The sequence below is a fragment of the Pelobates fuscus genome, chromosome 1 (assembly GCF_036172605.1).
Source record: "Pelobates fuscus isolate aPelFus1 chromosome 1, aPelFus1.pri, whole genome shotgun sequence".
In the NCBI taxonomy this organism is placed as follows: Eukaryota; Metazoa; Chordata; class Amphibia; order Anura; family Pelobatidae; genus Pelobates; species Pelobates fuscus.
The window spans coordinates 335,631,390-335,648,783 of NC_086317.1; positions in this window are offsets into that span (position 1 = coordinate 335,631,390).

Here is a 17,394-nt window from a genome sequence, read left to right on the forward strand (position 1 = left end):
ACTTTACAAAGTGTCAGTTACACTGTGCCTTTCCCACCACACTGTGGAGTACCTGGGTATTGTTCCCAAAGTAAGCTCTGTAGTTCAAATCAGTATGCAGTCTCAAACTGACAAACTGACTCCTGCCCCCAAGACCTCTGCCACCCCTAGCAAGCAGATTTTAACAGCTATGCCTACAGGCATTGCGGCCATTACAGGTGGTGAGGAAGCATCCCAGGACCACGTGAACTCGGAAGAGTTCCAGGCGCTTCTGGACGCTACAATGAATAAGTCAGTGACGCAGGCTATATTTAGTGCCATGGGAGTGATGTCTGATACCCTGTCACATACAATCTCCACCGCCATTATGGCATCCGGCAGAAACCCCGGTTCAGCACCCCCTATACCCACTGACAATAAGCCAAAGGTCCCTAGCGGCCGCAAGGCTACGTGCAAATCACACCACCTAACAGGGGTCGCCTCCAAAACCGATATGACGGACAGGTTGCGCCCTGTTGAGACTGAGGACGTGGTGCCCCCACGTAAGAGAGCCCCCCGCCGGGCAAAAACGGTGCGGAGTTGGAAGAGGGCAAAAGCCCTACCTGATTCGTCCGACTCGGATTCGGACTCAGAGGAGGCTTCAAATGGGTCCGAAGCAATCGACCCGATGTATTCAGATAATTCATCCCCTGAACGCAGCGAGACTGCACATCCAGCGATAGACGCTGAGCAAGAAGCGGATGTATCCGCTGTTCTAGACCCCCAAGGGGAACCCCTCTTCGACCCTGACACATTGCATAATCCGCGCTCAGCGGAATGGTATCCCACATCCCATGTGGCTATCTATATCGCAACCAGGGTGCGAAAACCCCTTGATAAGGCCACCAGGAGTAAACTGAGGGCGGAATGCCCACGCCCCACGGTCCCAGACATGGCCTGCGTAACCCCCGAGGTAGATCCCAAGATCGCCCAGTTCTTGGGCAAGTCGGGATGGAAGGCCAAGAAGGGATTGGACAATTCCCTCAAACACTGCCAGGACAAGGTCCTTGACATTCTCGGGCCTATGGCAAAAATTTTCGACATGGTCGAAACGGCCCTTACTGAAGGGACCCCAATTGATTTACTGGCCATCAGGGGGTGGATCCAGAGAGGCATTTGCCTAGTTGGAAACGCCAATACGGCATTGGCTACAGAACGGCGTAAAGCCATTTTAATGAAAATTGAGCCAAAATTGATCCATTTGGCAATCTCAGAGCCTGGCACACAGGCAAAAGGTCTCCTATTCGGAGACGACTTTGTTAAGACCCTGGGTACTTATGTAAGCACCTTCACGGCACTGGACAAGGCACAGCATAATATGAAGCGAGTGTTCTCGCAAAAGGTTTTTGGTGGGGCCGGCAGACAGCGGGGCCGTCTGTCCGGCCGCCATTCCCGGCCATCATACCGGGGATACAGAGGCTCCGCCACGACACGGTTCCATCCTCCCGAACCCAGGACACAGTCGCCATTCTTCCCAACCAAGGGCAGGTCATGGCACCCACGTGGACCCAGGGGATCCTCCTATGGCCGCCGGCCTTATGGTGAGTCACTTCCCAGTATGTACCCATTCCTTATCACTGGCAGACTGTTGCATTTTCACGATGTCTGGCACAAAATAACCTCAGATGCCTGGGTACTAGAGACCGTTCTAGGTTACCGCATAGAACTCACACAACACCCAATCCAACACTCCGCGCCACATCGGATTATATTTTCACAACAAGACAGAACCCTAGTATCAGAAGAAGTTCGCACATTGAAGGAGAAAGGTGCGATCTACAAAGTGCCCACTACCACCCCCGGGTTCCTAAGCAATATCTTCTTAGTACCCAAGAAGGGTGGAGGCATGAGGCCAGTAATAAACCTGCGGCCTCTCAACGCCTTTGTCACATACCATCATTTCAAGATGGAAGGGATACACTGCCTCCGAGACCTCCTAAGACTGGGAGACTGGATGGTGAAACTGGATCTCCAAGATGCATATCTGACGATACCGATCGCAGAAGAATGTCACCATTTACTCCAATTCCACTGGGAAAACACTATGTGGCGGTTCAGATGCCTTCCCTTTGGCCTGTCCTCAGCCCCGTGGTGCTTCACCAAATTGCTGAAACCAGTAGTAGCCCTTCTCCGCAGCAGAGGTGTACGTATGATCATATACCTCGACGACATGCTGATCATGGCCCACGACATCTCGCTATTGCACCAACATCTACGTTGGACGTCGACCCTTCTGCAAAACCTGGGTTTCATAATCAACTGGGACAAGTCAGTCATACAACCTTCACAATCAATAGAATTCCTAGGTTTCGACATAGACGCGATTCACGGAACGCTCAGCCTACCTACCACGAAAGTAAAACTCATAAAGAAGGAAATTCGGCGGACCTTATCACGACCAGTCTTGACTTTACGACAACTGGCCAGGATAATTGGTCTGCTGTCCGCTTCAATACAAGCGATTTTCCCAGGACCCCTCCATTACAGATCCCTGCAACGACTAAAAACGACCCATCTTCGCTTGGGTCAATCTTATTCAGATTCTGTGCCTCTAGACTGCGCAGCAAAAGAGGAATTAGCATTGTGGCTTCAACATATGGAAGCGTGGAACGGCAAAGCGATATTCGGAACCACCCCGGATCTCATCATAGAATCCGACGCGAACAGACTCGGATGGGGCGCTCGTTGTGGTCCCACTTCTACAGGTGGAAAATGGTCCTCAAAGGAAAAGGAACTCCACATCAATGGTCTGGAACTCCTAGCAGGGTCATTCGCTCTCCGGAGCCTCCTCGGATACACGACCAATTGTTCCATACTGTTGCGCATGGACAACATCTCGGCCGTTCGGTACATCAACCACTTGGGTGGCACGAGATCGACAACACTCACGAACCTGGCGAAGGAATTTTGGCATTTCTGTCTAAGCCGCAACATAGCAGTACAAGCGGAATACCTTCCGGGGCTCTCCAACACGGTAGCGGACTGGCACTCCAGGCATTTACGAGACAACAGTGCGTGGCAATTGAATCCCTTGATATTCCGACACCTCCAACAACTCTGGGGCCCGATGCACATCGACCTCTTTGCCTCCAGGCTGAATGCTCAGCTCCCTTCATTCTTCAGCTGGAGACCGGACCCAGACGCCTTGGCAGTGGACGCCTTCCTACAGGATTGGCCAAACGACCGGCTCTATGCCTTTCCTCCCTTTGCACTCATAGCACGGACTCTCCTACACCTACAACGCTCTCGTACATCGCTAGTTCTAATAACACCGTTTTGGACAGCACAGCCTTGGTTCCCTTCACTCATGGAAATGTCTATCGACCTGCCCAGACTGATTCCGGGAACCACGGACATATTATCAGACCCGGATGGGAACTCTCACCCACTTTTGATACAAGGCCACCTCAGGCTTCTAGCGTGGCCCCTCTCTGGGGAACCTGGACCCTGCCGGACGTTCCACGAACAACTTTGGAATTACTGGCAGGAGCTTGGGCTCCAGGAACAAGACGATCTTATACTCATGCCTGGAACACATGGCGTAGTTGGTGCGTGGAACAACACGTGGATCCCATACGTGCTCCTGTAAATAACGTTTTGACTTTCCTTACTACCCTCTACGATCAAGGTTTGGCCTACCGCACCATAAATGTGTACAGATCGGCGATCTCAGCCGGCCACAGCGGATGGGAAGGCTTCCCAGCTGGAAAACACATGTTGGTTTGTCGCCTCCTACGAGGTATAAAATTTGCACGACCACCACAACCCCGATATACGACCCTATGGGATGTTAATAAAGTCCTTCGCTTATTGGATGAATGGCCTCCAAACTCGGAGCTCACACTCAAGCAAGTGTCCGCTAAATTGGCTATGCTCCTGTGCTTAATTTCATGCAAAAGGGTGTCTGACGTTCGAGCCCTGGACTTTGATGCGCGGTCCTTCACCCCACAGGGTGTCCTGTTTAATATCACCAGACGTACGAAGTCAAAAACCACGTCCGTCTTCTACCCATCATTTCCTCACAACGCTAACCTCTGCCCGGTGGCATGCCTGCAAGAATACGAAAAAAGGACCCAGTCAGTTCGGAACCCTACAATACACGACCTATTCTTGGCATTGAGGAGACCACACCACCCGGTATCCACGGTAACTCTGGCACGCTGGGTGAAATGGATAATGTCGACTGCTGGCATCGATATATCAGTATATGGAGCACATTCTACAAGAGGCGCTATGGCCTCTAAAGCATTCTCAGCGGGTTGTAAACTGGAGGACCTACTTCGCACAGCTGATTGGTCCCGAGAATCGACATTTAAAGATTACTATTTTCGACCAACTGAACATATCTCCTCTATAATCATCTCACAGCTTTAAACTAGCCTAATACGAGCCTACGTGTCCTTTAATAAAATTACCAGATTTTACTAATTACATGACGTAAAGTCATGATTTTATAAAGGACACGGAGGCGAGTATTAGCCCACCCGACGACAGGTAAGCAAACATACATGCATCTTCCCACCCAACTTACTATAAACAGGTAAGAGTGATTTACATGTTCAAATGCAATGTGATATACCACTAATGTTAAATTTTAATCAGAATTTTTCCTAGATTGAAAGAAAAGTCTTCAGATATTAACGTTTGAACATCTGGTACGGCTTATATGCACGAAAAACGATCTTGGAATATATTTTACCACATATTTTCTCGGTCTCCTACAGCTTAACCCTGTGATGGACCGACCGGGATCATCCCCTGCCCCTAATTACACCGGAAGACTCACCGGAACCCTCTACCGGAGAATATCCAAGTTCATGAAGTTTTGTCCTGTTGATGTGTTCAGCTTCGGCATCAGCTAGAAAGAGGGAGTGGCTTAGGTCACATGAGGGGACATAGTACAAGGAATGATCCCATTGGTTGAGATATCTGGAATGTTATATGGTTAACCCTAAAGGGTATTTTTGTTTTGTTATTGCTATATTAAAATACCAATATCCTTTCTTTGATGCTGAGGAATAAAAGAAAGAGAAAAGCCTAATACTCGCCTCCGTGTCCTTTATAAAATCATGACTTTACGTCATGTAATTAGTAAAATCTGGTAATTTTCTTTTCTTTTTTGTGGCGTAATTAGAATTGGCTACAATTGTGTCTTCTGCCTTCATTGGAATAAGAGCCTTCATGGTTGAATTTGATGGACTTTAGCCTTTTTTTCAACCTAGACAACAATGTAAAATCTACTTTACAACAAGTGTGGTTGTCTTTAATGTTAGGGTCTATGACATTTTCTACCTCAAGTTCTAGCCATAATATTGTACATCTATTTGCCAGATTTATCCCCTCTTTTTTTAATATCTGGTAACATTAGATAATCTATTCTCCATTTTACTTCCAGCATGATTCTGCTTAAATTGTAATTATTCTATTCCAATAAAATTAATTTTTTTTAGTTCAATTTTGGTCTATGTTTATTACGTCAATTTATTGAAGTATAATGTTTTTAGAATATATTTTTTTATGTATACAATAAGCAGTTAAAGCAGGGTAGAGAGAATTCTCAAGATAGACTAGTACAATAGTACAGGGATTATCAATAGAGACTTTAAAGACACATTTCTAGTTAGTTATCTTCGAACCACTCATTGGATTCTCAGCCCAGACTAGTCACATATGAGGAGTCAGACATTTGAAAAGGGAGGAAGGAAATATTGAGTCAAGGGAGAAGAAGAGAAGAGAGGATGATCCCAATGGCTCATGCGAGTGGAGAAAGAATAAATAAAACTCACTTTTTATATTTTCATTTTTAATGGAATAAGACAATTCAAAATCAATCTTTATTTTTTTATTTTACAAGACAGCAGCATGATATGACATAGGATAACATTTATAACAAGTGTTTATACAAAAATAGTGCGACATGTACACTGTGGCCAAAATATAAGAATTAGAAAAAACGGATATCAACATGAGACGGCAGCATAAAAGGTGGAGCTAAATAAACAAACTAAATTGATAGATTTTTGGATGTCCTGGGAAGCTTAATCATGACCTGATGTCCACAAAGATGAAGTACGCAGTTACCAGCTTCACCGCAGGTTTTTTCCAACAAATATGTTACATATATTAAACAAATGGACATGACTACAACACCTACAAAAACAGCTGTACGCATTCAGAGGCGGCTCTCTAATTAGGCGATTTAGGTGGCCGCCCAAGGCCTCGCGGCCGCCTAAATCACCTTAGTGCAGACTCACATGTCGGGTCTTCAGTCTATGAAGACCCTCCATTCAGTCTGCCCTGATGGAGATCCAGCCTCCAGTCTGCAGCTGCGCCGGGAGTGAGCTGCAGACTGAGGTGTCTCGCGATCTCAGCCAAGCAGAGCATTGCCACGGCAACGCTCTGACTGGAGATCGCGAGACTTACCATGTGGTCTGTAGCTCACTCCCGGCAGAGCTGCAGATCAGAAAGGGAGCCCACTGGACCTCCAGGGGATCGTTAATGAGGAAATCAAAAGGTATTTATGACCCCCACACACACTGGCAAAGCCCCCTACCCTGCCACAACCCCCCTCTACCCTGACACTGCTCCCCTACCCTGACACAGCCCCCCCACCCTGTCACTACCTTTACTACACAGTCCTGCTATCCTGACACAGCCCCCTCTACCCTGCCACAGCCCCCCATCCTGTCACTGCTGCCCTACCCTGACACAGCCCTCCCACCCTGTCACTGCCTCCACTACCCTGACACAGTCCCACTATCCTGACACAGCCTCTCTACCCTGAAACAGCCCCTCATCCTGCCACAGCCCCCCACCCTGCCAAAGTCCATTTACACTGTCAAAGATTCCTTCTACCCTGTCAAAACTTACTCCTACCCTGTCAAAGCCCCCCCCCCCCCCACCCTGTCACTGCCTCCACTACCCTGACACAGTCCCACTATCCTGACACAGCCCCCTCTACCCTGACACAGCCCCTCATCCTGTCATTGCCCCCCTACCCTGACTCTACCCTGCCACAGCCCCTCTCTACCGCCACTGTCCCCCTCTACCCTGTCACAGCCCCCCTACCCTGCCACGCCCCCCTAACCAGCCACAGCCCCCCTGCCCAGCCAAAGTCACTTTACCCTGTCAAAGCTTCCTCCTACCCTGTCAAAGCTTCCTCCTACCCTGTCAAAGCTTACTCCTACCCGGTCACAGCCCCCCTATCCCAGTCACAGCCCCCCTAACCAGCTACAGCCCCCCTAACCAGCCACAGCCCCCCTGCCCAGCCAATGTCCCTTTACCCTGTCAAAGCTTCCTCCTACCCTGTCAAAGCTTACTCCTACCCTGTCAAAGCCCCCCCACCCTGTCACAGCCCCCTATCCCAGTCACAGCCCCCCTAACCTGTCACAGCTCCCCCTACCCTCTCCAGCCCCCTAACTGTGCCATAGCCCCATAACCCTGTCACAGCCCCCCCACCTTGTAATAGCCCCCCTAATCCTGTCACAGCTCCCCTTACCCTCTCCAGCCCCCCTAACCGTGCCATAGCCCTGTCACAGCCCCCACCTTGTAACAGCCCCTCTAACCCTGTCACAGCTCCCCTTACCCTCTCCAGCCCCCTAACTGTGCCATAGCCCCTAACCATGTCACAGCCCCCCAACTCTGTCACAGCCCCCTCAACCCTGTCACAGCCCCCCGATCCTGTCATTGCTCCCCTACCCTGACACAGCTCCCCTACCCTGACAAAGCCCCCCCACCTTGTCACTGCCTCCACTACCCTGACACAGTCCCACTATCCTGACACCGCCCCCTCTACCCTGACATAGCCCCCCATCCTGTCATTGCCCCTCTACCCTGCCATAGCCCCCCATCCTGTCATTGCCCCTCTACCCTGCCATAGCCCCTCTCTACCACCACTGCCCCCCTCTACCCGGTCACTGCCCCCGTAACCAGCCATAGCCCCCTAACCAGCCACAGCCCTCCTACCCTGCCAAAGTCCCTTTACAATGTCAAAGCTTCCTCCTACCCTGTCAAAGCCCCCTAATCTGTCACAGCCCCCCTAACTCAGTCACAGCCCCCCTAACCTGTCACAGCTCCCCCTACCCTCTCCAGCCCCCTCACCCTGTCACAGCCCCATAACCCTGTCACAGCCCCCCCACCTTGTAACAGCCCCCCTAATCCTGTCACAAGCTCCCCTTACCCTCTCCAGCCTCCCTAACCATTCCACCTTCGACACATTGACACTTATGTACACACAACTGCCAGGCTATGTAACCATACCCTGCAGTCGTGTATAAACAATTAGCATACCTGCTAATTACATTTATTTATTGCAAAATAAGTGTGCAAATTATGTCATAAGTTTAAACAGAGAGCTCACATCACAGTGGCACAGGGACCACAACACTGCAAGCCTCTAAACAATGAATACAGAGACTTGCTCTCTGTATCCAGCGCTGCAAGCCCGTCCTTCAATATAACTACAGCACCTTAGACAGACAACGCAACCCCTATTTATTTTCTCTCTTTGGGTGTTAGTGGGGGCCTCACGTTTGAGTTTTGCCTAACGCCTCCCTAAGTCTAGAGCCACCACTGGGCATGTTGTTTGTGGCTTAGACAGTTTGATACAGCAAAGATAGCTTTACAATTATAATACCAGTGTTTGTGTCAGTTGTTTAGTCTGGGTTTCTTTTCTGTTGTTTAATATAAAGAAGAGTGAACAAGACAGTATGGTTTACTAGCGCAAATAAACAGGGGTAATCTGAAATATAGGTGCAGGATAATTAAAACAGAGTGAGCTTCTGAAGAGGGTGTAGGAGTTGAGATCTTTTTAGACTTTTAAAATCACCAATTCACCCAGAAATGGGTTAGGGTCGTTGACCAGCTGTAGTTTAAGAGGTACTCTATCCAAGAGTGGCATTGAATGAATTGTTGAAGGACAATAGGTTTTGAGATAGTGCAGTGACCACAAAGAAATTTAAAATAGAGCACATTTGTGTACTAGGAGAGCAGTCACAAGCCATTTAATGTTTTTTTCTGCCCTATGTCTGCATACCTTTTGTTTTATTTAAACTTGCTGACCTGCATAGTAGTAGTGCATTAACCTGGGAAGACCAAAACCGCCTTCTTTAGTGTTGTTGCATGCTACTTTACATGTGATCATTATAGGATTTTGACATTAATGCGACATGATGGAGCTGGAAGTATTATAAATTATCATAGTAATAGTAAGTACATTTTAACATTAGATCCCACGATCCACGATATACTACATTTTCCTAATTCTGCCAATCTAATTGAGCTGTGTGCAAAACAACTGTGTAATTAAGGAAAGCAAGTTATCAACATCAGCAGAAATGTGTATTCCCAAATGTTGACTAGATTATGTAAATGAAAGTTGAGTTTTAAATTATGATCGGTTCCAATAACCAGATAGCTAGAACTTCATACTTTATGAATAATTAAAGTTGGAGTTGGAGAGTTTAAAATAATCTGTTATGGGCAGATATTTTTGTTTTGTGATATTGCAGAAGGTCTTGATGGTAAGGTATGTCTTTTTGCTGATGATACAAAGATATGCAACAGGGTTGATGTTCCAGGAGGGATAAGCCAAATGGCAAATAATTTAGATAAACTAGAAAAATGGTCAGAGTTGTGGCAACTGACATTTAAAGTGGATAAGTGCAAGATAATGCACCTTGGACGTAAAAACCCAAGCGTAGAGTACAGAATATTTGATACAGTACTAACCTCAACATCTGAGGAAAGGGATTCAGGGGTGATTATTTCTGATGACTTAAAGGTAGGCAGTCAATGTAATAGAGCTGCAGGAAATGCTAGCAGAATGCTTGGTTGTATAGGGAGAGGTATTAGCAGTAGAAAGAGGGAAGTGCTCATGCCATTGTACAGAACACTGGTGAGACCTCACTTGGAGTATTTTACGCAGTACTGGAGACCGTATCTCCAGAAGGATATTGATACCTTAGAGAGAGTTCAGAGAAGGGCTACTAAACTGGTTCATGGATTGCAGGATAAAATGTACAAGGAAAGGGGGCGGGGCCTGGCGGCCATGCCAGCAGGCTGCATATCACAAGGACTCCCGAGTAATTGACAGAAAATATGGTATATACCCATCTTACTCGGCTTACACTGACCCGGGGGTCCATGGCACGAGACTCTGGAGTGCCCCAGTGTAGCTGGGGCGCCTGCTGCAGGGTGGCTCTAGGTCCTGGTTAGAGACTCCGGGGCTCGGAGATTGAGGCCTACCCGGGAGGGGAGTGGTGCGGACGGCCGCTGCCTTGCTCTCCGCCCTGCCTACAATGAACTACCACCTACCTGGTGCCTTCCGGGTCCCGTTTCCCCCCCTGTGGGCCGGGGGGGTCATCCCGGTCCCCACCAGGTGGGCTACCGTCTGTTACGATTCCTAAAGCCCTCTAGGGGCTGTCTGATAGACAGCTACTGAGGGCAGACTTAGTGCTGCAATGTAAACATTGCAGTTCTCTAGAATTGCAGTGTTTTACATTGCAGCACTAAGTGCAAAAGGGACAGAGCACCCAGATCACTTCACTGAGCTGAAGTGGTCTGGGGGTCTACAGTGTCCTTTTAAGACTATGTCCTCTTGTTGTGGTATTTTTTCTTCTTTTAAATATAGTCTCCTCCTTTACTGTGTTGATTCCCTTTATGTATTTAAATGTTTCTATCATATCCCCCCTGTCTAGTCTTTCCTTTCTCTTTACCCGGTTGCCGGCTAAGTTTGAGTGCTGTAGTACCATGTGGTCAGTGGATGGTGTGGATTTTCTTGTTTGCCCTTCCAGCATTTCTTGTTAAAGAAGCTTGCTCGGTCAGAGTGCGCCTCAGGGGTTGCTTTGCTGTGGGTATATGAAGGAAGTGCTTTCTTTGATCGTTCTCGTCTGTCAGTATGCGTGTTCCAGGGTCGTTGCATGGGGACTCGAGCCCTATCGGACCTCCCGTGATTGCAGTACTGCTGTGTCACCTTATCAGCGTGTCTTAGCGGGAACGCCGTCTCCGTCAGTGCTGTTGCTTTGCAGCCGTCGGCCATTTTGGTGAGACCTATACACATCCTTTAGCTTGTCAACATAAGGATCTTGCCAGCTTGACGGCTTTTGCCCCCCCCTCACACACAAGGCTAACAAGGCATTTACTGAAGTTGATACGGTGATTGGGGACAACATTTCTTGTCACCCTTACCTGGAAAGTGCAGCTCAAGGCACATGCCTTGTTAGCCTCGCAAAAGATACGGCACTGCCAACATCCTTATTCGTCATCAGCTTTCTACTAAAAAAATAAAATGTTTGTGAAAAAAATAAGCATGGTAAATATTACTTGTACAAAATAGTGTGTTAAATAGTGTGTTAAATAGTGTGTTATGTATTTTCATATATGATCAGCCAACATGCTAAAATTTATAAATTGCGAATTTGCATTTATATGAAATGTACTAACAACTAGTTTTTTGATTAGTCAATTACGACTGGTGCTAAACGTAAAAAATAAATAGTAGTAATTATTTGCAAATATCTAGACATTATTGCCAGATTTTTGTGCACATCTCTCCTATGTGTGAAAACCCATGCAGGGTTCTTGATCTGCCTTCAGATTATTTTTTTCTTTGTAGTATGCTGGTAGGCCACTTGAGGGGGCTAATGCAGACAGACACTTCAGATGGATTCTGTGTTTTTGCGCCCTGACCTGTTTTCTGTTCTTGTTACTTTGATTCTTATCATTTATCCATATTCGTTTGGTTTGGACTGCTCATTTGGCCGTGTCCATTGAATGGGCTATGTTATATACCTCTAGATCTTGCACACCTGTAACAAGCCAGGCATGTTACACTTAAATCCTGTGGTTGCTTTCCTGCCCTGTGACTGGACTCAAGCAACTTCTGCAGGCCATCTAAGAACTTTTTTCACTTTTTATTAACCACCACCACCACCACCACATTATTAAGTTATTTTTATAAATATGTTTTGGTAACACATTCTAGTGGTTCCCATTAAAATTGGTTATATGTTTTTTGTTTATTTTCATTCTGCTCACACTCCAATAAAAGAGTATTTTTTTTTGCCCTCTTCTGACACTCTCGATTAGTTCTGGGGCACATAGAGTGTCCAATCAAAACTACAAATATCTACATGCACATGTCCCAACCTAGTTCCCACACACCTCTCATAAATATTTGGTGGGGGAGGGAAAGTAAATACACTGTAAAATCCATTCTTATATTCAGAAGTCAGTAATGCAAATGTTCAGTAAAAAAAAAAAAAAAAACAGAACTTTAAAAACATAATTTGCCCCTGGCACAGAGAAGTAACTAGATGGGCCCAGTGTGAAAATTTCCCTACTCCCCATGTCTCATTCCCCTCTCCCAGACCCTCTATGTGTCTCTTTCTCTACCCCAGTCCCTCTAGGTGTCTCATCCAACCATGTGTGGCATTCTCCCCTCCAGCCCGTCCATGTGTCTCATTCTCCCCCCAGTACCTCAATGTGTCTCATCCCACCATGTGTTGCATTCTCCTCTCCAACTCCTCCATGTGTCTCATTCTCCCGCCAAACCCATCTATGTCTCACCCCCCTACCTCCCTCCTAGGTGTTGCATTCTCCCCTTCGGCCCGTCCATGTGTCTCATTCTCTCCCCAGCTCCTCCATTTGTCTCATTATACCCTCACCCAGTTCCTCCGTGTGTCTCATTCCCCCCACAGCCCCTCCATGTGTCACATCCCCCCCACAGCCCCACCATGTGTCTCACCCCCCCCCCCACAACTTCTCCATGTGTCACCCCACTCCAATAAAATCTGATTTGAAATTGCTGTTTAGTGGATGAGTGAGTACGCTGGATCTTGTGTATTGTATGAATTGGCCCCAGCAGCACCCCATTTATGCATGTTCAGATGAGTGCAGCCCCCTGGTTTCATATATATATATATATATATGTGTGTGTGTGTGTAAAGACGAGTCCAGGATGCACTCACAGGGCTTGGTGAAAAAATATATTCTGATTTATTTAAATAATGTGCATACCACAAACAAACCAACCAACGTTTCGACCCCTGCGGGTCTTTTTCAACCTTGAAAAAAACCCGCAGGGGTCGAAACGTCGGTTGGTTTGTTTGTGTTATGCACATTATTTAAATAAATCAGAATATATTTTTTCACCAAGCCCTGTGAGTGCATCCTGGACTCTTCTTTACTTATACATTATACATATATTGATAATATATATATTGATTGATAATACGAAGAAGGAGAGTGCCAAACTATTTACTTCTATTTATATATATATATATATATATATATATATATATATATATGACACCAAATCTGCCCAGTAAAATAAAGGGCAGATTGTAGATTTTAATATATATACAGTATCTCACAAAAGTGAGTACACCCCTCACATTTTTGTAAATATTCTATTATATCTTTTCATGTGACAGCACTGAAGAAATGACACTCTGCTACAATGTAAAGCAGTAAGCGTACAGCCTGTATAACAGTGTAAATTTGCTGTCCCCTCAAAATAATTCAACACACAGCCATTAAAGGGACAGTGCCAGGAATCTGTTTTCCTGGCACTGCAGATTCCTGCAGTGCCCCTCTCCCTCCCACCCCCCATCCCAGGTTGCTGAAGGGGTTAAAACCTCTTTAGTGACTTACCTGAATCCAGCCAATCTCCCGATCCTGGGATGCTCAGGAGCAGCTACTTCCCGGCAGGAGCTCCGTTACCCCCCCCCCCCCCCCTTGGACCGGTGGGGGTTATCCCGGTCCACCCCTGAGAGGCTGTCTGGAGCAAATGGACGCACAGAGCACAGCCGCCCAGGCTGACATACTCATCTGCGACTCTCCCAATATGGCGGCAGCCGTGTGTCCTCCTGGTACCAGCAAAGCATGGCAGGATATTGAGTCTAAGCTGGACAGACTCTTTAATCAATTTTGGAAGCAAATAACAAGCAGGAAGCCCCAACAACAGCTAAGCAAAGCAGTCCCCATTAAAATCCACTAACGCAAAAGGCGTCGAAGACGGGACCGGAGGCACAAACAGAAATGCAGAGCCTGCCCCACGTCAAGCACTCGCCTCCACCTTAAGCCACCACAATCCCGCACCGGACGTGAAGCACCACCGGGACAGATCCGACCACCCGACAAAACAAGCTTCCACCACCTCAAGCCGCGAACCCGGCACTGAGCCAGAGACTTGCCTTTGTTGTTCCAGGTATCAGGGACTCCCAGGCTCCCATAGCCGATCCTCCACACCATGCCTTTGATCACATGAACTGCTCTCTGCACATTAACTAATCGTAAAGTAGCAAGCGTTTAAACATGTCATTATTTCACCTCCTAAAGAGTTTATTGTCGTAGTTCCTTACATGCCTTTACCTTAACCGTTCATGTATTATGTTATTCACTAGTCTCATCTCATGGGGCGACTCACACTTGATTTATAACTAGTGGTGGAGCTGCTGATATAAATACACAGTTGATAACGTGCAAGCTACACCCTAAACATGACAGCCATCTTTCACAACAATGTACTGCTATATACTCATACCCTCAGTGCAACTAGCCATGATATATGCACGTTCAGCCTAGCATGCTCAAATATAACAAACTTCTGTCTAAAAAAAATAAATAAAAAAATTATACAAAAAATAAAAAATAAAATAAAGAATGCAGCTTCAGAATTAATCTAAATTGTATGCTGTCTAGGAGGTGGGAGGGTCTGGGATGGAGGGTCTGCTGCTGATTGGCTGGAATGTGTCTGCTGACTGTGAGGTACAGGGTCAAAGTTTACTCAATGATGACGAATAGGGGGCGGACCGAACATCGCATATGTTCGCCGTCTGCGGCGAACGCGAACAAGCTATGTTCGCCAGGAACTATTCACCAGCGATGGGAGTTAGCACCCAAACCACTCCAATGGGCCAAAGTAGTCTGGGTGCCTGGAGTGTCCCTTTAATGTCTAAAACGTTGGCAACAAAAGTGAGTACACATCTAAGTGAAAATGTCCAAATTGGGCCCAATTAGCCAATTATCCCTGCTGGTGTCATGTGACTTGTTAGTGTTACAATGTCTCAGGTGTGAATGGGGAGCAGGTGAATTTGGTGTTATCGCTCTCACATTCTCTCATAATGGTCACTGGAAGTTCAACATGGCACCTCATGGCAAAGAACTCTCTGAGGATCTGAAGAAAATGGTTGCTCTACATAAAGATGGCCAAGGCTATAAGAAGATTGCCAAGGCCCTGAAACTGAGCTGCAACCAGTGGGTAAGACCATAAAGTGGTTTTACAGGACAGGGCCCACTCAGAATAGGCCTTGCACGGTCGACCAAAGAAGTTGAGTGCACATGCTCAGCATCATATCCAGAGGTTGTCTTTGGGAAATAGACGTATGAGTGCTGCCAGCATTGCTGCAAAGGTTGCAAAGGTCTGTCAGTGCTCAGACCATATGCCTCACACTGCATCAAATTGGTCTGCATGGCTGTCATCCCAGAAGGAAGCCTCTTCTAAGGATAATTCACAAGAAAGCCTGCAAACAATTTGCTGAAGAAAAGCAGACTAAGGACATGCATTACTGGAACCATGTCCTGTGGTCCGATGAGACCAAGATAAACTTATTTGGTTTAGATGGTGTCAAGCGTGTGTGGCAGCAACCAGTTGAGGAGTACAAAGACAAGTGCATTTTGCCTACAGTCAAGCATGGTGGTGGGAGTGTCATGGTCTGGGCCTGCATGAGTCAGCATGGTGACTCAGTAAAGCATGGTGGTGGGAGTGTCATGGTCTGGGCCTGCACTGGGGAGCTACAGTTCATTGAGGGAACCATGAATACCAACATGTACTGTGACATACTGAAGCAGAGCACGATCCCCTACCTTCAGAGACTGGGCCACTGGGCAGTATTCCAACATGATAACGACCCCAGAAACACCTCCAAGACGACCACTGCTTTGCTAAAAAAGCTGCAGGTAAAAGTGATGGACTGGCCAAGTATGTCTCCAGACCTAAACCCTATTGAGCATCTGTGGGGCATCCTCAAACGGAAGGTGGGGGAGCGCAAGGTCTCTAACATCAACCAGCTCTGTGATGTCGTCATGGAGGAGAGCAAACCTGTGAAGCTCTGGTGAACTCCATGCCCATGAGGGTTAAGGCAGTGCTGGAAAATAATGGTGGCCACACCAAATATTGACACTTTGGGCACAATTTGGACATTTCCACTTAGGGGTGTACTCAGTGGTGTATTTTGGATCTGTGCTGCCCTAGGCATGATGGAACTCGGGTAACCCCCCTAATTTACATTTGCCCCAACCCTTCCTAGTCAATGCCACACCTCTTCCTGTTAAAGACTAACACACACACTTTGACTGACAGACACACACTCTCAGATACACTGACATACATACACACACAGATTTGACACAATCTGACAGACACACTCAATCACTGACTCACGCACAGACACACACTGACAGGCATACGCAATCAATCAGACACACTCACTCACAGATGCATACTGACAGACAGACACTCACAGATACAAAGGCACCCTCACAGACATTCTTACAGACAGAAAGACACACACACAGGCTCCCTCACAGACACAGACTGACAGACATACTGTCACAGACACACTGACAAACATACACACACACACACACACTGCCAGGCAGCCAGCCACACACACACTGCCAGCCAGCCAGCCACACACCAACCTCCCCCTCCACCACCCAACACTCACAGATTATTTTTAAATTTTAATTTAAATCCACCCAGCCTCCCTACCTTTGGGAGAGCTGTGTGGATTTTTTACCTTTGGTCTAGTGGGGCTGCTGGGGCAGGGAGGGAAGCAGGCGTGCAGGCAGCTTGGCGGCTAGGTGAATTCCAAGAGAGACGAAATATGACGTCATATTCCGGCTCCCTGCACCAATCTGAAGCGCACAAGGAAGCTGAGCAGAGAGAGGTCACAAATCAGCGCTCCCTCCCCACCCGCCTTGGAACTCCGCTAGCCGCCTGCCACCAGGCTTACAAGGTATTTGCCTGGGCATTTGGGGTTGGCGTTTTTTTACGCCCCCTGGAAAGTGCCGCTCAAGGCAAATGCCTTGTTTGCCTCACGGCAAATACGTCACTGGGTGTACTCAGTTTTGTTGCCAACGGTTTAGACATTAATGGCTGTGTGTTGAGTTATTTTGAGGGGACAGCAAATTTACATTGCTATACAGGCTGTACGCTTACTGCTTTACATTGTAGCAGAGTGTCATTTCTTCAGTGTTGTCATATGAAAATATATAATAGAATATTTACAAAAATGTGAGGGGTGTACTTTTGTGAGATACTGTATATATATTAAAATCTACAATCTGCCCTTTATTTTACTGGGCAGATCT